The following is a 23,983-nucleotide window of genomic DNA, read 5'->3' on the forward strand; positions in this document are numbered from 1 at the left end:
AAGGATAGACTTACAGGGAGAGTGTTGTTTTCCAAGTCATCTTCACACTGGAATTAACTATTTACCTCTATACCCATAGCTTACCTAAACACTCAGCCAATATTCAGAGGAGCTTCTCTTTCAGTGGGTGCCAATAAATAGAGAAATGTGTAGCTGGTCAAAGTGCAAAGAATAAATAGTTCTCAGCACTAAGTGGGACATCTATATCGTGCCCCTTGTTTGTAAGACTCAGGGATCATACATGAACACACACACACACACGCATATGTATTCAACCACTCAGCCACTGTTCTGAGAATTCAGCACTCAGGAAGTACCCACTGCACGTGAGCTTGGCCATTGTTTGCTGATGATTTCTGACCTTGCCTACTATGGAACCCAGGCAAATGAGAGCGAGTCGGTCAAAGTCAGACCCCTTTGAAACATTGGCAATGATCGTTACCGACAGAGGAGATCATTGCCACTTTGCAGTTTTCATGGAAGGAAACATGCTCATTAAACTCACCTCACTGCCAGTATTTTTATTTAATAAATATTTTATTTTTATTTAATTTTTATTTAATAAAAATATTTTGTTTAATAGATGATGTCTAACTTGAAATAGTTACTTTTGGTGCTAGTGTGACAGGTTATGGGTAATATACTTCTCATGCACACCTAACAACCTGCATTTTATTCCCTAGAACACATATAAAAAAGAACAGGACACAATAGTGCCTTTGTCTGTAATCCTGCGGTTCCTGCTAGACAATGGGGAGAAGAAACAGAAGGGTCCCAGGGAGCCAATAAGGCAGAATCAGTTCGCTACAGGAGAGATTTTGTCTCAGACAAGGCACGTGGGGAATACTAATGTCTATGGTTGTGCTGCAACCTCCACTCTCATACTACGGCAGATATAAGGATATAAGGGTGGGGGGGAAAGGGAGAGAGTTTTAAGAGCGCCAAGATTATCTCCAAGGTTCAGCTGTTGTAACTTAAAAAAGAGGAGAAAGAAGAAAAAGAAAAGAAAACCACATCCTTGAAATTGTTTTCCAGAGTTTAGGGCCTCTGTGATACAATGGTGAGATTCTGAGTCTATGAACCTGAGAAAAGGTAGCATTCTTTCAAAGGCCAAAGAGTTTCCTCATTTGTTTATTTTTTTGCTTTTGTTTGTAACCATGGGTACATGTGTTTCTGTGGGAGTATGTACACATGGGTGCAATTGCGTGTGAGGGCCAGAAGAGAGCGTCAGGTCCCCTGCAGTCACAGGCAGAGCTGGTTGTTAGCCACCACCCAACTTGACTGTGAGGAAAAGAGCAATAAATGCTCTTAACCCCTGAGCTATCTCTATAGCCCTGAGTTTACCTTCTAGAAAAAAGTCTTAGTCAAGCAGCCTACAGTTCACTAGAATATACATGGTTGTTATTACTTTAGGAGAAGACCCACTCTGTATAATGAGATACTGGATGTTGTTCAATGAGAAAGACGATACTGCCAAAGACTAAAGTGGGGTGATAGAGACAGAGAACTATAATGTTACATGAAGTATTTAGGATGCTAAGTCATGTCATTTGAATGCAGAGGGGAGTTGTGTATATCCTATTATAAAGGCAAAATTAGTAGGGTTTGAAGAAAAAGTTTATGTATAATAAGTCTGACTTCAGCAACCAAACGGATAATTCATCTTGTCAGCAAAACCCGACTTTGGAATGGAAGCGTGTGTTTTGATAGCTGTATTGTTTAGTTGCCTTGGGATCACAAGCACTAAGGCATGAGGCTCAGTGCTTGGGGAAATACCTGTCCCATGAAGAAGAGGTTTTACAGCAGAGGCCTGGGACATGGTTCAAGCAATAAAGTCCTTCTTGAGCAAGCACGAGGACCTGAATTTGATGCCCCAGAACACACATGTGAAGGTATGTGCCTGCAACCTCAGTGCTGTAGAGTCAGAGTCGGAGCTGACTGGCCAGCCAGGTTAAATCTGTGAGACTCAGACCACTGAGAGAACTTGTCTGAGAGAAAGTCGGGGGAGTGCAATTGATCGGCGTGCTTACCACTGGCAATCGGTTGCGAACAGACTTTTCATGAGTTCTCTGGCTTAGAGGTCATTAGGAAAGAAGCTAGAGTGCTTTGCAAGGACTGCTTCCTGCTCATGCTTGCCAGCTGCAGGCAGGAGCCCACATCTCCAAATGACTCTTTAATGAAAGACACAGCCAGGACAGAGGAACCCCACAGAAGCCCTGGCCTGAGAAGTTTGAAAAGGGTCTCACCGCGTCAGTTTTAAGTTTAGTGCAGAGTCCTCAGAGTTTAACCCTCTGAAGTGTTATCAGCTATGATTTTGCCAAAGTTATCTCTCTCAAAGATACTTTTAAAAATATGTTTGCCAGTTGCTATCTGTAAATTAACATCTAATTAGGGTTTCTAAGTCATTCTTGAGTCTCTTATAATCTTACAACTTTGAAACCATCTGAGGCTACTGAGTTTTCTTCATTTCAGGACTGCGACAAAGCAAAGATAATGTGTTTTCCTATCTGTGGCAAACCTGTCTACCCTACATCAAGGCAAACATAACCTATGTAGTCACAATTCTGCTTCTACATTACCTCTATCCAATGAATTATTCAATCCTTCTTTTCAGAGTCCCTATAGTGATATGAAACTCTAATAAGTAAAATCATCTTTTACAATTTTTTTCTTTTTTATTAGATTTAAAAAATACCAATCCAAGTTCCCACTCCTCCCCTCTTCCCATTCCCTGCACATACTCTCCCACCCCACCCCCATCTAATCCTCAGAGAGGGTAAGGCACATTGCCTTGTGGAAGGTCCAAGGCACTCCCTACTATATCTAGGCTGAGCAAGGTATCCATCCAAAGAGAATAGGATCCCTAAAAGGCAGTACATGCAGTAGGGATAAACCCTGACGCCACTGCCAGTGGCCCCTCAGTCTTCCCCAGTTATGCAACTGTCAACTTCATTCAGAGGAACTAGTTTGGTCCTATGCTTGTTCCTTCCCTGTCCTGCTGGAGTTTGTGATTTCCCATTAGCTCAGGCAAACTGTTTCAGTGGGTGAATCCATCATGGTCTTGACCTCCTTGCTCATATTCTCATTCCTTGCGATCTTCAGCTGTACTTGGGAGCTCAGTCCAGGGATGTGATGCATCTGCCCCCATCAGTTGCCTGATGAAGGCTCTATGGTGATATTTAAGATAATCATCTCTCTGACGATAGGGCAAGTTATGATCGGGCCCCCTCTCCTCTATTGCCCAGGGTGCTAGGTGGGGTCATCTTTTTGGATTCCTGGGAATTTCTATAGAGCCAGATTTCTGCTAACCCTATAATGGTTCCCTCAATCAAAATATCTCTTTTCTTGCTCTCATTTTCGTCCTTCCTCCATCTCAACCATCCCATTCCCTCAAGCTCTCCTCTAACCTCTCCCATCCTCTTCTTCTCCTACATACCCCTCTTTCCCCACCCCTATGCTCCCAACCCTGCCAGTCAATCCTGTCCATTCCCAATTTCCAGGTGGGTCTCTATATATTTTTCTTTGGGTTCACCTTATTACTTAGCTTCTCTAGGTTCATGAACTATAGGCTCAATGCCCTTTGTTTAAAACTAGTATCCACTTGTGAGTGAGTACATACCATAATCATCTTTTTGGGTCTGGGTTACCTCACTTAGGATAGTGTTTTTTAATTCTATCCATTTGCATGCAAAATTCAAGATGTCATTGCTTTTTACTACTGAGAAGTACTCTAATGTGTAAATGTGCCACTTTTTCTTTATCTATTCTTTACAATTTCTTCCGTCTGTGGGGCACGCATGTGCATGTGGTGTGTGTGTGTGTATGTGTGTGAGAGTGTATGTGGTGTTCAGGTGAGCACATGTACCCATGAAGACTAGAAGACAACCTTGGATACTGTTCCTAAGGTATTATCTACCTTTCTTAGCTGTCGTTTTACAAGGTAAGAGTTTCACATTGGACTAAACACAACAAGCAGGTTATTCTGACTGGCAACTGAGCAGCTGAGTCCACCTTCTCTACCTGTGTCCATCTCTCCAGCACTGGGATTACAAGTGTTGATCAACACTTTGGGCTGTTTTGTGTGCATTCTAGCAATTTAACTCAAGTGGTCATGTATGCAAGGAAAAACCTTTACTGCACATGCTGTGTCTCCAGCCCACTATTCTTCATTGGGTCTATGTTGGTAGAGATCAATCGAATCATTCTGAAGACCACAGAATTCTCCACTCTCAGCCATGTCAGAAGACATCTTCCCTGTTCCTGATAATGAAAATTTGGCCATCCTGCTTATTTTCATAAATGTCAGAGTACAACCCTGCCCTTTACCTGCCTTATGTTTGCTTGTGAAGGTTAGATATGGGTTATAAGCTTGCTCTTGTTTGCTATTCCTGGTTAAGAGTAATCTTGAAGTGGTTTCATAAATGCATATTTCCAATGGCTGTGATGAGTGCCCATGTGTTTCTGTACTTTTTTTTTTATTTCCTTTCGCTTCCCTACAACACCCGCTCTTTTCTTTTGTGTGTGTGTTTGCTCAATATTTTTCCTAAGACCTTCACAGTTAAGTCTTTGTTACCACCACCAGGTGTCATATATATATTATATACATTATAATATATTAATATTATAATATATTAATATTATAATATTATAATACATTATATTAAGATCTCTTTTCATGGGAGCAATTTTTAAACTTTTAATTACAGTGAATGACCCAAGTATGATATGACAAGTGGCCATTCAACTCTAAAATATAACTGTGGAATCAAAATTGCATGGATGAAACCTTTCATATTCTTCATTTACTATGTACTAGAGAATTGTTCTGGCTCAATGATAACAACAAAGCTGTTGTGCCATTGCTTATGATTACATAGGCGACTCCGTATGAAGTTCAAAGAGAACCCATACCCTCTTGCTTGGTTTGAAGCTTCATGTTGCCTCTTAGCTTGATAGGCACTGAAACTACCTGAGAGACAAATGGGCAAGCTTGTCGGTGATTCTCTATCTTAGGTGAATGGAGGTGTCCAGACCTATCCTAACTGTGGGGTCATGCGTCCACCAGCTGGGCTCCTAGGCTGCCTTAAAGGACAAAGGGAGCTGAGCATCAACTTTCATCTCTCTACTTCCTGACTCCAGATGCAATGTGCCCAGCTGCTTCCCATGTGGTAGCCATGACTCCCCTGCCATGGAGGACTGTTTCTTCAGACATTAAGCCAAAATAAACCTACCAACAAGGTGGCTTCTTGTGCATATTATCATCGTGGCAATTAGACTGCTGTGGCATACACAGCACTTGGCATCACAGAAAAACTGGGGAATAGGTCAAGCTTGACCTCAAATAGTTCTGCAGTGAAAGGGTGTACTGCCCAGCTTTTCTAATCGCCTGGTTTAAAATGTGTGCCTTTTCCCCACACTCTGAGGCAGATACTATTGAAAAGTCCTGACCAAGCTGCACAACCGCATTTCAACTTGAAGTTTTTCATTCTCATTTTTTAAGCCACATGTTATTTTATGTAAAGCAATACAAGATGTATATTAGATAATGTTTTACCTTGCCTTTAGACAGAAGTAAAGGGGGAGAAACATTCAGGTTACAAAATCTCTTCCCAAAATATTTTTTTTTCTTTAAGTTACTCTTGCTAGATGGTTCTTTGTAACCCAGTGATTTGGCATCCTAAGACCCTGCTGAGTGAATGTCTAAGTACACTCTGTTATGGAATCAGGACTTCCCTGCCAGACTCATTTACATTAACATCTCCTTGAATTCTTATCTGTTGTTTCAGGACCTTACCCCTTGCTACCAGATCTGGTAAAGAGAAACAGCAAAGAGAGGCTTGATTACAGGCCAGTCCTCAGCAATGCAACCTGTGTCAGTGCCTTTTCCTTTTTCTGTGACCAAGTAACTAACAAAAACAAATTTGAGGGAGCCTTCTGTGGCTTACCTTTTGCAAAGATTTGGTCTGTTTTGACAGCGAAGGCCTGAGGGTGGGGAGCAGAGGCTGGATGTTCACATTGCATTAGCAATCAGGAAGAAGAGTGTGCACAAGAGGTGTGGGCTTGGGGACAAAGCCTCAATGCCTGCCTCCAATGACAGTTTTTCCAGGAGACAACACCCCAAAAATTTTCCACAACTTTCCAAAGCAGTGGCATATTCTTGAAGTGTTCAAACATACGAGCCTGTGGGAAACATTTGTCATTCAAACCACAAGGCAGCCCAGAACAGTTTTGTGGGTAGTTTCTCTCTCTCTCTCTCTCTCTCTCTCTCTCTCTCTCTCCTCTCCTCTCCTCTCCTCTCCTCTTCCCTCCTCTCCTCTCCCCCCCTCAGCTTTCTAGAACATTACCATTTGTTGTAACAACCTCCTTAAACAAGGTAAAAGCAAAATCATTGTAGAGGTTTTATACTACCACCTTGCCCACAAACAAGGGTAAAAGCAAAATCATTTTAGAGGTTTTCTAATTTATTCTTTGAGAATTTCATACATATTCACATTCCCATTTCCTCCTTCCAACAAAGGACTCTTCCAATTTCGTGTTCTTTATTAGAAATAGCACATTAAGTTCAATTAGTATTGCTCATTTGCCCACAGGTATGGGCTAGTTTCTAGAAACTGAGTAACTTATCAGTGACCGTAGCAAAAGAAGAGTGTTTTTCCTTCACCTGGCAGCCATTAGCTGCTAAGAGCTCCTTAACTAGAGGCGATAGCCTCTGTTACTTGAAGGAACAGAATTGGAAAAACCACACACGTACACACACACACACACACACACACACACACTAAAACACATAAAGATAATGTGTTTTAATGTATATAAGTAGTGTTAAATTATAATGAGACATTTAGGAAAATATATGTGACATCAAAATGAACACTAAATGACTTCACTTTATGCTAGTCAGTATTAAATTAACTCAACGTTACATGAAAATATTAAAAAATCCCTGAAATAAGCAATAAAAGAAAATTATGTGATAATCTTAACCAGTACATCGTGATTAGAAATTCATTTTTAAAAGAGAAGATTTAGGCAAATATTGTAAAAGCTCCTTTAAAGTCAGTTATTTTCAGAAGAATTAGAAAGAAATGCATCACTGCAGTGGCTTCATTGTGCATCTTAAATTAATGAGCAGGGGATGCACTAAAGTGTAAGCAGGCATAAACAAATTGTTTTTTTCAATACATAATGCTTACTAAAGTTTACCTAAGCAGAACACTGAATGTTCTACTAACATATCAAGTTAGTAGATAGTAACTTTTAGAATTATATTTAAACTTTTTTATTGTTAAAGTAACTATAAGGAGCTAATGCCAAGTAGCCCCCAGATGTGTAATGTGCATGCATGATTATTACCTTGAATCAATTAAACAGATATTGAAATTATTTAAAAATTCAGGCTTGGTTAAACAATTCCGTTGTTTTCTATATCCATTTGCATGAATTCCACATTTTCATTGAATAAAAAGCTGCAAACTATTGAGCTGAAGTTACACAGGTGATCAGTTAACTTGCTCAAAGAATAACACCATTATCAATGTACAGAACTACGGTAGCTTTTTTTTCCCTCTTTCTAATCATATTCAAGAGATGTTTATGAGTTACTTGATTTATGGGCAATTTTGATTCAGATTGATTCTCTGAGCAAATTAAGGGTATCCAGAACTTTTACTCCTTTAGCAAATAATTAACTAACATACACATATATTCCATTGAATGCACACAAAGACAAAGGCCTAAGTCTTGATGGACTGTGCTTTAGACTAGGCAATTGTTATATCAAGCCGTAGCATGTGGGTCCTGGGTTAAAGACATTGCTTGTTATTAGAAGGGTGCCGTGGACCGAGTCTTACATCACTCCCACTTCTCTGATTAATTGTAGTAAGTCAGAAATGAAGGCTCGCATAGACACATTACCGAAAGACAGTAGCTAGAGTGTACTCAGGATCCCATATTCCTCCATGAAAGCTATATGGTGACCATAGATACTGTAACAAAAAGAAATACAAAATATACAGTTAGAGGAGAAAAAGGAGAAAAAAAATCAAGAAACTTAATGATTGAATCAAGTTTGTGCCAAAGGAGATAAGGAGAAGCTTTATATGAACTAGAAGAAAGGGAGTAGGATCCTGGAGGGAAAACCTCACCCTGCTAATCTCATGGTTTGTGAAAAAAAAAACAAAAAACAAAAAACAGCCTATGGAATAGTGTGGCCTAAAAAGCAACAACAAATCAAAGTTTATGCAAACGTAGCTTAAAGGGATAAAGATGTTCCATACAGATCATGAAGTCAAACTGAGTAGTGAAAGATACAGAAATGTTCCTGGTTGTGGGACATTTTTCTTCAGTTAGGGAAAGCCACTGTCATGTGGCAGGGAGGGTCCCTGAATGGATATTCTGAGAGGCCTTTTCTTGAAGCTGTGAAAGAGAAGACTGGATTATATTAGTTTCCCAGGATGGTGAAGATACCAGAGCCATGGGATAACTGCCAAGGAGAACTGTATAACGAAGTGGAACAAGCCCAGGAAAGAGAAGTACATTACCACAAACAAAGTCGGAAGGATGAAGATTTCTAAACCCTTTGATATCAGTCATGAAGCCCCAAGATTTGGAATTTGCCTTGTTGACTTTCAGTATTGCTTTGGCCTCATTATGGTCCTATTCCTGCCTTTTAAATCAGTACTGCATATTCTGTGACAGTGTTTGCTGAAAATACGAAATTTACATTTTGATTCTACTGGGGATTCTGTTTAAGAGATTACCTTGAGTATCATGGAGACTTTGGACTTTTCAACAGTGCTGTGACTGTAAAAGACTATGGGGCTTTTTAAGTTGGGCTACATGTATTTTGCTTTCTGATAAGGCTACATGGGATTATGGAGTAGAAGAGGCTAGGGAGTGGAAGATCGTGGTTTGAATAATAATAGTTCCCACAAGCTGTGTGTTTGCATACTGGTCCCCAGTTGGTGGAACTGTCTGGAAAGGATTGGAAGGTATGGCATCACCGAAGGAGGTGTGTCACTGGGGCGCGTCACTTGAGATTTCAAAAGTCAATGCCATTATCAGTTAGTGTTCCTGTCTTGTGCTTGTAGAGCAAGCAGATGTCTCTTGTGGAGAGCAAAGCTCTCAGCTACTGATTCATTGTCATGTTTGCCTTCCTACTGCTATGCTCTCTATCATGATGGTCATGAACTCTAACCCTCTGAAACTATAAGCTCTAAATAAACTCTTTCTTCTATAAGTTGCCTAATTCATGGTATCTTATAATAGAAAAGTAATTAAGACAGATGTGTTAATATATAAGTGGTTGAGAACCAATAGGATGTAGAGACTTTACATCTTACTGAGAAATCTGGACTTTATAAAATCTCATTTTATTGGGATCAATATTGTTAATATTTCTCATCATAATATCTCAGTTTCTTTTCCTATTGCTTTGATAATATGCCCTTAAAAAGCAAGGTAAAGGAGAAAGGATTTGTTTTTATTCACAATTCACAGTATAGTTTTCCTGATGGGGAAGTTAAGGCTACAGGAGCATACAGCAGCATGTCACACTGTATGACCAGTCACGGAGAAGAGAACATTGAATGCTATACTTGGCTAACTTTCTTCCTTTATGTATTCCATCTACCTAAGCAAAGGGATGGTGGTTGTCCTAGGGTTTCTACTGCTGTGAGAAGACACCATGACTGTGGAAACTCACACAAAGGAAAACATTTAATTAAGGTGGCATCCTACAGTTCAGAGGTTCAGTTCATCATCATTATGATGGGGAGCATTGTAACAAGTAAGCAGGCATGTGCTGGCTATATCTTGGTCAGAAGGTAGCAAGAACTGGACTGTCTCACTGGACATGACTTGAGTATATCTGAAACCTCAAAGTCTACCTCCATAGTGACATACTTTCTCCAACAAGACCATACCTGCTTTAACAAAGCCACACCTCATAATAGTGTCACTCCCTATAGGCTTATAGAGGCCAATTACATTACCACTGGTGCTGCCCACTTGTATGTCTTCCCTTCTCAGTTAATCTAAGCAATATAATCCCTCAGGGGCATGTTTAGAGACTAATTTTTCACAAGTGTTCTTGGAAGCTTGCCTGCTAGATCATTCTAAATCTTATGAGGTTGACAATATTACCCATCAGTAATTAGGATGAGTCAGTGAATGTAAGAGTCCACTTTCTAATAATTGTCTATGCTTTATAGAGGGAACCATCAGTGACTTTGCTCATTTGTGGTTACAGCTCTTACATTTGTTAAACTTTAATAACAAAAGAAATGGTGTAAGTCTTTTTTGGGGGTGGTATTTCCTTGTTTCTTCTTCCTCAGCGAGCAAGCAAAGCAAATGGTAGATATGGAGGTTTCTTAAGTTAAAGATCTGGAAATGATGGTTGTAGCCCATTCCCACTGCTTGACCCCCTGAGTAACATTTTTTTTTTTTTACAGAATCCAGACACTCTTGTCCCATGAATTGTCTGTAGCTGTCTGCAACAAAAGCAGAATATTGTAAGCGTACAAATGATTCACAGAGTCTCAAATTCTCATGGTCTAACTCCATACAGAGAAAACAAAACCAGCTTCTGACTTCTGTCATCATGCAGTTCACAACATGGAAGCTCCTCCACACACCTTTCCTCTTTTGAGTTTTGCTTTTTATTCTTTCTTGCTCTTTATATGTACCTGGAATCGGTTATCTTTTGTGCTACCACATGTTTCAGGTATTCAGTGAAAGTCCATCCTTGGTACCTCATTCACAATTGCTTATTCTACAATTTCATTTCTATTCTTACAGCCCTTGGGTTATGACCATTTTTTTAAAGCACTGTATCGATTCTTCCCTTAGAGTCTATCTCCAACTTTGTTTCTGGTGATGAGTTACCTGTCAGTCTAGCTCAGGTTCCTCTAAAAGCTATCTTTCCTATGTCTTCACATCTGTCCTCTGAAGACATGTTTGCTCTTAAACTTTTGGCCTTTAGTTTTAGCTGTAATTTTTTTAGTAATTTTATGTAGGATATATATATATATATATATATATATATATATATATATATATACCTCTTTATTCTAATATTATACCATATTTCAGATATAGAAAATTCTGAGACAATCCTTTGGCTATATCAAACACTGTTTTGATGAAAATCAACTTAAGGGAAAAACAGTTTATTGCACTTACAATTCTGGTTTCTAACATGGGGAAGTCACAACAGCAGGAGCTTGAGGAAGCTGCTCACATCGCATCCAGCCAGAAGCAGAGCAAGAATGAATGTATGCTTAGGACTCAGCTAGCTTCCTCTACGCTATATTGTCAAGGCCCAAAACCAGAATATCTGGCAGTTTCTTCTGTGAAGCAGGACCCTGGAGGACCATCCTACCTTGTTTTGGCAAGGTTTAGTTGTCATTTTCCTGTGGGTCCTGCATCTACAATTTATATAACATACTGTCAAGCAGTCCCAAAGAGCAGTTTCTATCCTAAAAGGCTAGCTTTGTCACATTAAAAGCAAACTCCGTAACGAGTTTTCTCTATCTATGCCCGTCACCCTTTTTGTATTTATTGGTGCTGCCAGTAACAGAAGGGTCTCATTGTTGAGAAAAGTCCAAGTTATTAAAACATTGAAAAACTATGTTCTGTAGATCTTTGAAGTATATAAAGATTGCTCATTCATCTGAAATGTATTTCTGCACATTTAGAAAACCTAACCAAAAGGACTGCAAGTTTGACTATGATCGTCAGCTGTTTCTGTCATTTCTCACTTTTTTTGGAAGCCTGCTCACTTATGGAAGTTATGACAGAATAACTCGAAGTGTTTGTTTGTTTAAAATGTGTCTATGTTGTAGTTGGCTTTAGTCTTGAGAAACTTTTCCTCCATGGTGGTCAATGGTTAATGTAGATTTACATAACCTAGTTTTTCTTTGTTTGTTTATCTGTTTGCTTTTTTAGTTTTGGTTTTGGTTTTTTGAGACAGGGTTTCTCTGTTACTTTGGAGCTTGTCCTGGCCCTAACTTTTGTGGGTCAGGCTAGCCTTAAACTCACAGAGATCCACCTTTCTCTGCCTCCCAAGTTCTAGAAATAGGTGTATGCTACCACCATCCAGCAAGATGTTTGACTTCTAATTGGTGAAAATAAGTGACTATTGAATTCTCGTGTCTTCTATCTCCTATCACAAACAAGGTTCAAAGAACAACATGAAAGAGAGTGGGGAATAATTTAAAAGCTGGAGATTAGGCAGGAGTACTGGAAAATGCTGTTTTCAGGACATGACAGGGTGTATGTGAACTCAGTGCCCCAGTAACAGACTTTTATAAGATCAAGCCAGCAAGATCAGTCTACATTCCACAAGGCATCTCTAATGGGACTCAGAGTTACAAGAGGGAAAAAGAGAGAAAGAAAGAGAGAGGATATGATAGTGTTAAACGGACCGGGATGTGTCGAGTGTGTCTGTGGGATAGATAGGGGCATTGGGGTGCTTATTATAATGACTCCTTTTTCATGTGTATAGAAATGTTAAAGAAGAAATAATATTTCCTAAACAGACTGTTGGTTCAAATATACAATATAATGAAATCATCAGACAATAAGATTTAGACTGAAGATTTAGAATGATACTGGGTTCATTGCTTTTAGCTTCATCATAAGAATCCTACAGGGGACATTTGACATTTTCTCTACTGTCATCTATTGCCCCAGTTGGTGGTATGTATTCACCCCAGAGAAAAATGCTTCATGCAACTCAGCATTATGGGATGTAGAAAGAGAAGCCTGCTTACAATACTGTTAGCAGAAAGAATGGAAGCTAACTTTCTCTTATAAATTCTGAGCCACTTCCCCCACCTGGGGCTGTAAGCTGCAACTTGTATAATAGGTGTAGGCTTGAAACTTGAGCACACTCTAAGGGGAGTATTAGCCCCAAGCAACTAGGAATCATCGTGATATGCAAAGCATCTCTCCAAGCTCAGCATATGGACCTCAAACTGGCAGGCAGCCTTAGCTGAAGGAGGAAGGATGCCAGTGCCCTGCCGTCTTCTCTTTTGCTGTTGGGAGAGATTTCAGCTTTTCAGCAGTTCCTCTTCCTGACCAGGTTTCACTAGCATAAGTCAGAGCTGGCACCATATGTTTCAGGAACACATCACAGTATCTGAGTTATTACAGCATGGCTTCTTCTTCCTGGGAAATGCAAGTGGCTTGGGCGCTGTGTTCAGAGCGCCAGGCAGAACTGCAGAGAAGAGAGATCCTCATTTCCCCTCCCCGTGGCAGACAAGGTATATCACACAGAGTCCCTGATCTTCCCGCTTTCTGACGATGAGAGGAGGAGTTGTTAAATATATTGTGAAACCAAACTCTTACTGAATGGTCTTGTCCTAAATGATGCTGGGCTCACAGATATTGGGTATGGGGAGTCTAATGAACCTCATTAAAAAGAAAATTTTATTTTGCATTAAATAAGTGTCTGTGTGTCTGCTTAAGGCGATGAGTATGTGAATTCAGTTGCCTGTGGAAGTCAAAAGAGAAGTTGAATCCCCTGGAGCTGTAATTACAAGGGCTATGAGCTGCCTAGCATGAGTACTAGGAACAAAACTAGGGTCGTCTGCAAGGGAAGGACCTACACTGCTGCATAGTCTTTCTGACGCCTCTGTGTTTCTTTAAGCATGGATGTGTTATAAATTATTGAGTTACTCAGTGATTGTGATTGTTAGGGACTGTGCTAAAACCTGGAGATAGAATTAATTGATTCTTAGAAAGACAAATATCACATATTTGGTATTATTCATGGTTCCTAGATTTTATATGCGCATGAAACCATGTATATATACAGAAATATGAGTATTTATAGATGTATATATGTATATGTGTACAAATACATGTACATATAACATAAAAGTAGAAGTAAAATTATCTAGCAGTATGATGGGGATTAAAAGAAAGAGAGGAAAGAGAAAAATATGGTAGGATATTTGAAAAAACACGCACAATGTATATTCAAAAACTTAGAAAAACCTATAACAAAAAATTATAAAATTCATTTGAAATGTTTAAATATGCCACTTGACCATATGGAGAAATAATGGAGCAAACAAACACAGCATTGACCAACAGCGACAATGTGTGCAGGTGTCGTCAGAGAAATACATGCAGGTGTTGACGTGACTGCAGGTGTGGGTGCTACATCTACTGTAGATGGTACACACAGGAGCACCTGAAAACAAAATGGATTTAATCCTAAAGAAGTATCACAATAACAGAATGGGTAATGGATTGATGTTGTTTCTAGAGGAAGCAGAATATAAAAAAGGGAAATTGATAAGCAAAATATTCATCAGTATGGTCACGGGCCAAGGCCGGTTCAGGCACCCCCTCCTCTGTCCAGAGAACAATCTGGGGATCTCTCCTTGGACCTGGGATCCCATATATAATCAAGTTTCCTGTAAACTCTAATATGACTCCCTTAGTTGAAATATATTCTTCCCTGATCCCACATTCATCCTTCCTCCCTTCCCCCCATCCCGGTCAACCGAGCTTTCTCCATTCCTCCCCTACTCCCTTCTCTCTAACCCTCTCCCCTTCCAACAACCCTCCCACCCCCCCCCCCATGCACCCAAGGTTACCTGGGACTCTTGACTATTTCCTACCTCCTGGCGGATAGCTAAATAATCTTCATCAGGTTCGTCTTCTTATTTAGCTTCTCTAGGATCACGAATAATAGGCTCAAAGACCTTTAATTATGGTTAGAATCCACTTATGAGTGAATACATACCGTGTTCCTCTTTTTGGGTCTGGCTTACCTCACTCAGTAAAGCGTTTTCATAGATCCCTCATCTGGCGTTGGATGACGATACAGATGGAGGCCCGCGTTGGAGCACCGAACTGAGCCCCCCAAGATCCAAATGAGGAGCAGAAGGAGGAAGAAAATGACGAAAGACTGCGAGGGATACTATCACCCACTGATACAAGGGGTCGGATCTAATGAGTTTACCAAGGCCAGATGGACGGTGACTGAACGAGCATGTGATCCAACCAGATTCTCTGAATGTGGCCGGATTTTCTGAATGTGGCTGGCCTGCAGTCTTTCTGAGAAGCCATTGACAATGACACTGGGACTGGTTTCCTCTGCATATACTGGATTTTTGGGATCCAGTCTGTTTGGATGCTCACCTTCCTGGACCTGGAGTGAGGGGGGAGGAACTTGGACTTCCCACAGGGCAGGAGACCCTGACTTCCCTTGGGGACAAAGAGGGAGGAGGAGAGGGAGGGGGGAGTGGGAGGGCGTTGGGAGGAGGGGCGTAAATGGAAACTTTTTATAATTTAATAAAATTACTTTCAAAAAAAAAGGGAAATTGAGAGGTGATACGTAATAGAGGTAAGGTGACACTTTATTTTCGCTATAAAATCTGTAGGAAGAAGTGGGTACTTTAGAAGAGACATACAGAACACAGGTAACAGACCATGTTTCATTGGCTGAATATATTCCATCAGGAGCTCAGTGTGGAAGAATAACAACAACCGTATGTTTTTGGAAGCTCCTTTCATTGACAAGTAGAAACCTCCCTCTTGGATCTTGGAATGGATGAAAACACTGGTTTGATCAATAAAATGTGAAGAAAATAAAGAATATTTTCTGAAATTTTGAAAGTTGATTGATTTTTTTTAAGAAAAGCAGGTTCTCATTTAGCCCAGCATGACTTCAAACTCTATGTAGCTGAAGATGGTCTTGAGCTGCCGATCCTCCTGCCTCCATTTCCCAAGCGTTGAAGTTACGGATATACACCTCTACGCCTGGCTTATGAACTGCTGGTGTTTGAATCAAGGCTTTGAGTGTGCTAGTCAAGGTTTGCTATCAACTAAGCCACAGTTCCAGCCTCCTTTCATGCTGAGTTTTAAAAATTGATTTAAGAGCCTAGTTCTTTTTTTTTAAGAATCTGTCAGACGATATTGAAGAAACCTGAGGGGTCCCATGAAGAAACTCAAGGCATTATAAGAAAGAATAGAAGTTACTCGTAGCCCAAAGCTGCCATCAGCTTGCCAATTATGTGAATAACATACCTCAAAAGGAATCTCTCTAGGAAGATTGAGATCTCCCAGGTAATATTTCAAAGAGCATTGATTCCTTACTGACTCTAAGTTATGGTTTCAAATCAGTTTCAAAAGTATATTATTACTATCACAAAGGCCATAAATATTTATAATGATTAATACAGATGGCCGACAAAGAGACACCTGGGAGACAAACCTCTGGACACATCTGTGAAGGGGTTTCTAAACTGTCCTCACTGAGGTAGAAAGACCTAGTCCAACTGTGGAGTTCTCCATTCCATGGCCTGAGGTCCTGGGCTGAAGAAGTGAACACAAGCTGAGTACCAGTATTCATCTTTGTGGCATCAGAAACAGTGTGACCAGCTGCCCCATGCTCCTGCCTCTAGGACTCCCCATTACAATGAACCCCCAAATAATGAGCCAAATGAGCCCTTCCTCACTCAAGTTGCTTTGGTCAGATATTTTAACCCAGCAATGAGACACATGTAACCTAGCCAGTAACGATAGGGAATACTGGAAAATAGTTGACACATGTATGAAAACCTGTAGCAATGGTATATACTGGAAAATAGTTTAGTATTTATAAAGTGCTTGTCCTAATCTCACTATTGAGTGATACAGAGGTCACACTTTAATCTGGGCACGGATGTTCTTCCTGGCCAAACTCTAGACAAGCACCTCAGAAATCTCTTAGCATCTATACATCAGCTTTGACACTACAGATGCTCAAAACAAATGATTCAAAAACCAAATTTTTAGCTATCCTAACCTCCTTTGTTCAAAGGATTAAACAAATACTACGACAAAAACAAATACAGAACCCAGTCCACATCCTCATGTCTAACTCAGCACATTACAGCACCACCTTGAGAAAGGTGAAGGATACAAGAAGAACTTGATTTTTATTCCAGTTTGTGGTCTGACAGTAGATTACCAACCAACATCCTAACATTAATCATTTAGTGGAAAGGGACTGCGCTGGTGAATTCCACCCTGACGCTTTTAGACAAATGTATTTCTCTTGCCCAGGATTGTTTTTTTGTTTGTTTATTTGTTTGTATTCCTTTGTTTTTCTTTTTTGTTTTCTGTTTTTCTTTTTGTTGGTTTGTGTATTTCCCCAAAGAACTCAGTCAGTCCTCTCAAATAGAATCAAGGAAAAACATGCTTTTGGTTTTTGCGTTGGTTAACCTTACTTGCCAACTTGGCACAGCCTACAACCATCTGAGAAGCCTCAAATGAGGAGCTGCCTAGATCACATTGGTGTGTGAACCTGTCTGTAGGGTATGGTCTTGATTGTTAGTTTCTAGAGGGACCAACCCACTGTGTGCATAAGCATTGCTGTGGGTTAGTAAAGAACCAAGCTAAATATGAGTAAGCCAGCAGCATGTGTTCTTCATAGTTTTTGTCTTCAGTTTTTGCCCTGATGTCTCTCAATGACTGAGTATGACCTGGATTCTTCCCTTAAGTTTCCTTCACTATCAGACAACCCCTCAGAGACATGTCCACAGGCCAGCTTTAACTAGGCAACTTCTGAATGCACTGAAGATGCACCTCTCAAATGACTCTACACTGTCAAGTTGACAGTTAAATCAAACATAAGACACTCAAAGTGTCCGCAGATCATGGGTCGTTCATGAGTTTAACAAAGTAATTGAAATAAGTCATATAGTTACACCTATTAACTTTGCAGACCAAACCACTTCATGTTGTAAGGATTTCAAATAGTAACTAGTTATTTGAGTTCTGAGTCTTGGGTGGCCTGACTGGTCACAGTGGATTTACATTGCGAGCCCTCATGGATCTACAGCTAAAGGATGAGCAGGAACATTTTTCATATTTATTCTTTTCTGTAGCAGTCTTTTCTGGTTCGTTCATATGAGTGTTTTAAAGAGGAACAAATGAACCCAAAGGTTCCCCAACCAGTCTCTGTTCAGAACATAGGTGGAAATATTTTATGTGGCACTGTAACCACAAAGTGTGAAGTTCGACAGACCAGACTCAAGAGCTGGAGAAATGCATCCCATATTTGGCCAGAAACGTAGCAGAGCTGCTTGTTTTGCAACACACAGCACCACCAGCACAGTTCTTGACAGTTTGGCTTGCTGTTCCAGTCCCAGCCCTTTTGGATAAAACTACCCTTAACTGGTTAATTATGTGTGACCTTTTTAGGTTAGAAGAAAAAGAATCAGGAAATTTGACTTCATTAACTCTTAAGTTCGTAGTCCACTACCCACCATGATAACAGAGCAGACCAGTTGTCCTTAGCAGAGACCTACAGTTTATTTTAGCCTTCATTTAACAAAATATCTCACCTTTAAAATGTGTTTTTAAAAGACTTCTTTTTCTAATTTGAGGAAGACCAGGTTACTAAGAGTGTGACTGAAATTCCTAAAAAGAGCCATGCCTACCACTGACCCTCCATCCTGTAAGGCTGACTAACTGGTTAGAACTTCAGTGACGTGGGAGATTGGAATGTTGTAAATACACAGACTAGTCACCCTTGGGTATCTTCAGTTTCTTAATAGCTATTTATACCTCTTTTCTATACCTGACCTAGCATTTTTGTGACCATTAGGTCAATCCGTTGGAATTTACAAATAGACACCAACCTTCCAGTCATCAAAAGGGCTAAGAATGCTGGTGGATGTCATCTATGGCCCATGTCCCCATTGTCCCCACCCATATACCTGAGGAGTACCTTTATTTCCAGCTTTCATTCTTCTCTTACTGCAGATACTTTGTCAAAACTGCTCCCACACATAGAGAATTTGTGGAAACCTAGATCTGTGTTCTCAGACCCTGCTCCATTTAACTCCAGAGTAAGCACCCTTATTCTCTTTGAGGTGAGAATTATACTGAGTGACCTCTGGGGATAACAATTAAGAAGCTTCCTGTAGATAACAGAACAGAGAAAAATTATCAAGATAAGGAAAAGAATAATGAAGCTGGGTATTTCTGCCAGCACAAAATCTGAGTTTTGCCCTGAAGGTAATTGATTTCCTATTATGGGTGTTCTGAGAATGGGTGGAAAAATCAAAGTCAGAATTGTCTTAAAGAGTGAAGTATAATAGGAGTATTTTTTTGGAATGCTGGGCCCCTGAAGAGTTATCCCCAGGCTATGAGTCAAGGGTGTGGGCAGAATTAGTCATGTTATTGAATTGCCTGTATCCAGTGCTATATTTGATGTAGTATAGAACATTCTAGTGTTTTTTTTTAAAAAAATGGTTGCCAATTAATTTTAAAAATGTTTTTCCCCCCCACAGAGGATTCATCACATTCAAGATTACAAGGCACAATATGTGATAGATTTCATGAGAACATGCAAAAATAAATCAAAGGCAGAAATAGAAACCCAAAAGAAGGTACAGGAATCAGAAAAAAACAAGTAGGTACCAACTATAGAAAAAGGACAGAGACAGTAACTAATAAAAAAAACAGAGCTGGGGAGACATTCAGTAGGTAAAGTGATTTCCTTGCAAGCATGAGGACATGATGTTCAACCTTGTAATCCATGTAAAATGTCTGCCTTGGTGACTTGTGTTTGTAATTCTTGCTTTAGGGAGATAGAGATAGGTGGATGCCGGGGGGGGGGGGTATGGGCCAGCAAAACCAGACTAACTGGTGATTTCCAGGCCAGTGAGAGAACCTGTCTTACAGTAGTGGATGGGATGGGGACAGTCACCTGAGGATGCTCTGTGGATGTACACTTGTGAACACATACATACACACATGTGTACCTGCACACAGATGAACAAACATACAATATGCATGCATATACAGTGAAAGGACATAGGAAAGAAGAAAGAATTAAATGGAAGGGTCGGAGAAGGAAAGAAAGAAAGATACAATGTAAAGTTTTCTATAGAAAATTGGGAACTGTAAATAAAGTTATATCAGGTTGGTAAGAATAGAAAAATTATAATATTTAAGATTATGCATGTGCTTAATAATAAAATCAAGTTAGGTAAGCTATTCTTGGTATATACTAATGTGCGATCCTAACTAGTCTTAATATTAAAACTTTGGTAGGCAGAATTAACATAGTAAAAATGGCAATCTTATCAAAAGCAATCTACAGATTTAATGCAACACCCATCAAAATCCCAGCAAAATTTCTCATAGACCTTGAAAGAAAGGTACTCAATTTCATATGGAAAAGCAAAAAACCCAGGATAGCCAAAACAGTCCTGTATAATAAAAGAACTTCTAGAGGCATCACAAACCCTGACTTCAAACTTTGCTACAGAGCTACAGTACTGAAAACTACTGTATTGGCATAAGAACAGAGTGGAGGACAAATGTAAACGAATCGAAGACCCGAAAAGTAATCCATACACTTTTGAGCACCTGATTTTTTTACAAAGAAGCAAAAATATCAAATGGAAAATAGAAACCATATTTAACAAATGGTGCTGGCATAACTGGATATCAACATGTGGAAGAATGAAAATAGACCCATATCTATCACCATGCACAAAACTCAAGTCCATGGATCAAGGACCTCAACATAAAGCCAGCCACACTGAATCTTATAGAAGAGAAGAAAGTGGGAAGTACACTTGAATGCATTGGCACAGGAGACCACTACCTAAATCTAACTCCAGCAGCACAGACACTGAGAGAAACAATTAATAAATGGGACCTCCTGAAACTGAAAAGCTTTTGTAAAGCAAAGGACATGGTAACAAGACAAAACAACAGCCTACATAATGAAAAAAAAGATCTTCACTAACCTAACATTAGACAGAGGTTTGATCTCCAAAATATACAAAGAACTCAAGAAACTGGTCATCAAAAGAACAAATAATCCAATAAAAAAAATGGACACCTAAACAGAGAACTTTCAATAGAGGAATCTAAAATAGCTGAAAGACACTTAAGGAGATGTTCAACATGTAAATGTAAAAACAAAACAATTCTGAGATTCCATCTTACACCTGAAAGAATGGCCAAGATCAAAAACACACTGATGACAACTTATCCTGGGGAGGTTGTAGGGTAAAGAGATACTTCGACATTGCTGGTGGGAATACAAGCTGGTACAGCCCCTTTGGATGTCAGTGTGGTGATTTCTCAGAAAATTAGGAAACAACCTTCCTCAAGACCCAGTCTTTTGGGTATATATCCAAAGGATGCTCAATTGTGCCACAAGGACATGTGCTCAACTATGTTCATAGCAGCATTGTTTGTCATAGCCAGAACCTGGAAACAACCTAAAAGCCCCTCGACAGGAGAATGGATAAGGAAAATGTGGTACATGTACACAGTGGAGTACTACACAGCCGAAAAATTGACAACATCTTGAAATTTGCAGGAAAGTAGATGAAGCTAGGAAACATTATTTTCAGTAAGGTAACCTAGACATCGAAAGACAATTATGATATTTACTCACATAAAGCAAAGAAAACCAGCCTACAAATAACAATCCCAGAGAATTTAGGCAACAATGAGGACCCTAAGAGATACACACATAGATCTAATCTACATGGGAAGTAGAAAAAGACAAGATCTCCTGAGTAAATTGGGAGCATGAGAACCTCGGGGGAGTGTTGAAGGGGGGAGAGGAGGGCCAGTGAGGGGAGCAGAGAAAATATAGAGCTCAATAAAATTCAATAAATATAAGATAATAAAAAACTCAGCCAGGTGGTTGTGGAACACACCTTTAATCCCAGCACTTGGGAGGCAGAAGCAGGTGGATCTCTGTGAGTTCTAGACCAGCCTAGTCTACAAGAGCTAGTTACAGGAAACAGTCCAAAGGTACAGAGAAACCCTGTCTCAAAACACCAAACCAAACCAAACCAAACCAACCAAACAACAATAACAAAAAAAAACCCTCAAAGTCAGCTATCAGCATAAAGGCTGAAAGATCAGAGAAATAAAGGACCAACTGCAGTCACCTCTTACCTCTCCTATTGCTCCGATTGAAAGTGGCCATGATCCTCTGTCTAGCCTCATTTCTTCTTGTCTGTCTATATAGACATCCAGACCTCTATGGAGAACTAGTGGCTAACCGTACCCTCTGATCTCCAGGCAAGCTTTATTTGTCATAACACAAACAAAATATCACAACATTTCCCCCTTTTTGTCTAAAATAAAAGGAGGTTGTAATGAACATAAAAACTATACACAATAGGTACAATAAATATATGCAAATATAGACTGGTAATAATTATATTACCAATGTCTAGCCCATTAACATTTGATAAAGTTAGAGAAACTACTCCATTATCTATTACATATTGATGAATCCAAAGTGTTGTGTCTATAATGAGTACACACACATACAACACACACACATGTGTTGGAGTATTTGCTTCATTTACTTAGGCACTGTTCCCAATTAAAAATACTAACTTCCTCTCCTACTCAATCTTTTCCATGTCCATAAGAATGCTTATATTTGTGTACATATATATCGTTTATAATATAAGAAACACCCTGCTTTTCTTGTTGTTCTTCTCACATACTGAAAGCATAATCCAAACAATATTTTCTCTTGTTATTGATCATCATGGGAAAACTTTATAATAACACTACAATGTCAGTTTTCATCTGAAAACAAGAAAGTCTATGGCATAAACTGGGCAATACTTATCAAAGTGCCCAGTTTATAATTTGTCTTTCATTTTCCAAGTCTCTATTTTAAGATTTCATTGCTTAGTCCCTCTTGTTTCCAACCACTCTCATACCTCTCTAACGTCTTTCCCACAATACCGCACACATAAAAGATTAATAACTTCTGCCAAACTATCTTTCACTATGCTTGGATTGCCCCTTCCCCATCATGTGTCATCACTGAGATTTGTCTTGTTTTTCTTCTGTGGTTTAGAGAACTAGAAAGGAATAAAAGATGACACAAAATCAAAGTGGAATGAGTGGTCCTATTTTACTTCCAATATCTTATCATGACCATGGTGCTTATAAAGATATAAACAAATGAACACATAGGAACAAGGTCAAGTCAGTACCATCTGTACATTTTTTTATAAACAGAAAAGGAGAAGTTGGAGAGATGACTCAGTAGTTAAGAGAACATACTTAGCTTTCAAGAGGACTCCAGATATGTTCCTAGAATACTTGTCAGATGATTTACAACTGATTTGGACTCCAAGCAGGGGGATCTGAAGCTCTTTTCTGCCATCCTCAGGGACTACATTTTTGCACAACCTCATATATATATATATATATATATATATATATATATAATGTTAAAATAGTCTAATATGTATTCATATATATTCACATATATATTAAAATATTCTAAAATATGAAAAATAAAAACTATCATATGTCCCCTGTAAAAGGAGCGGCGAGCTGCTTCCTGCCACCTGCCCGGCTAGCTTTACCCGAAATAATTACACGGAAACTGTATTCTTTTAAACACTGCCTGGCCCATTATCTGTAGCCTCTTATTGGCTAACTCTTACATATTTATCTAACCCATTTCTAATAATCTGTGTAGCACCACGAGGTGGTGGCTTACTGGGAGGATTCTAACCTGCGGCTGTCTCGGAGAGGAGAGTCATGGCGACAGCCTGCCTCTGCTTTCTTTCTCCCACAATTCTGTTCTGTCTACTCCCCCCACCTAAGGGCTGGCCTATCAAAAAGGCCAAGACAGTTTCTTTATTAACCAATGAAAGTAACATAGACAGTTAACCCTCCTCCATCAGCCCCCATTATATTGAAATCCTTTCTTCCCAGGTTATCTCTGGTGTCAGTATGCTTTTATTAATGTAGCAAAATTTTGAGGTAGTTTCTTAGGGTATTTATTGCTATGAAAAGATATTAAGTTTGCTACCGAGTATCTTCTAAATAACACTCTAGAAAATGCTCTGTGCCTGTCTTTTCATTATTTACTTTTTAAAATATTTTATTGAAAATATTTTTGTATATTATGACCACAGTTTACCCTTCTTCATCTGTTCCCAGAGTCTTTCAGCTTCCCAAT

Source organism: Myodes glareolus, chromosome 5 (genome assembly GCF_982192425.1).
Source record: "Myodes glareolus chromosome 5, mMyoGla1.1, whole genome shotgun sequence".
NCBI classification, from domain to species: Eukaryota; Metazoa; Chordata; class Mammalia; order Rodentia; family Cricetidae; genus Myodes; species Myodes glareolus.